The sequence below is a fragment of the Orycteropus afer genome, unplaced genomic scaffold (assembly GCF_000298275.1).
Source record: "Orycteropus afer afer isolate SDZICR_OR568_19922 unplaced genomic scaffold, OryAfe1.0 scaffold00212, whole genome shotgun sequence".
Taxonomy (NCBI): Eukaryota; Metazoa; Chordata; class Mammalia; order Tubulidentata; family Orycteropodidae; genus Orycteropus; species Orycteropus afer.
This window is the reverse complement of record NW_006921799.1, coordinates 869,401-870,476: the sequence shown is the minus strand read 5'-3', so window position 1 is coordinate 870,476 and position 1,076 is coordinate 869,401. Positions and strand designations below refer to the sequence as shown.

The window sequence follows — 1,076 nt, the reverse complement described above, 5'->3', positions numbered from 1 at the left end:
AACATTAATATAGTAACACCAAAGAAATCACAGTCAGATCAAGACAGTGAATAACTTTATAATTAAGCCTTTTAGTTTACAACACGAGGTAAAAGGAAAATACTCTTTAACCAATATTTTACGAAGCTGTAAAATATTTTAGACATCAAGGTTATAATAAGGGATTACATTTCTCAAAAGTTGAGCAATGAATAAATAGGTTTTAGCCTACTGGAATTTACCAGTTGACTCCTCCCTTAAATACAATGGTAACCAGCTTTTGCCAATTCCAATCTTAAAACTTAAAGGCTTGGTGTTTTTCTTCTTCTTTGAACTTATTTGAATATTAGTATCAAAAACAGTCCCATCCTGTAATGTTCCTGTATACCAACAGTGAACAACATCTCCCTTTTTGGGAAAGTTGGTTTTCTCTCCCTTTTTAAGAACAGATTTTATATATTTTGGTGGACCCTCTTCTAAAGTCTCTTCAGACTTGGTTTCTTTGGGATTGTTGTCATTAACCTTCACATTTTTCACCTGCTCTGACACCTTACTTATACTTTCGGTACCTTTGAAACACTTAGTTTCAAAGAGACTGTTATAAGCTCTAACCAAATAGTCCTTTTTGGCTGTCTTGGCCACATTTTTAATGTTTACTAATAGCTTATGTTCTTCAAGAAACAAATCTGAACCATGATCCTGAAGAAACTTGATAATGTCCTTCTAGGGCAGCTGCTCACTGTGCAGTTGCTCCACAGTCCACGCCTGCTATGGAATGCTAGCCACCATCTTGCCCTGCTATTAAAAGCTTTCTATTTCTTTTCTATTCTTTTTTTCCTGATTGTGATTTCTTGTAAGCAATACTGAAGTTACCTGATGAAAAATTGATATTTGCCTATGTAAGTGATCCAGGAACATCTTAGAAAAGCAGTCAATTTCAGCAATTATTCTATAAAGCCAGTGGTGCTGAGATTGCCAACCAAGTGGCCTGTTCCTTGAACCACTGGCTTTATAGAGTAAATTTTTTTAGAAAAATCAGCCATTAAAAACCGTATGATGCATTGGTATAATGATAGACACATAGACCAACAGAATAG

General features: G+C 34.9%; 1 pseudogene; it reads right to left on the bottom strand.

Annotated features, from left to right (window-relative positions):
* Window positions 1-207: 207 nt before the first annotated feature.
* Window positions 208-768, bottom strand: LOC103203325 (annotated as a pseudogene).
* Window positions 769-1,076: the final 308 nt, after the last annotated feature.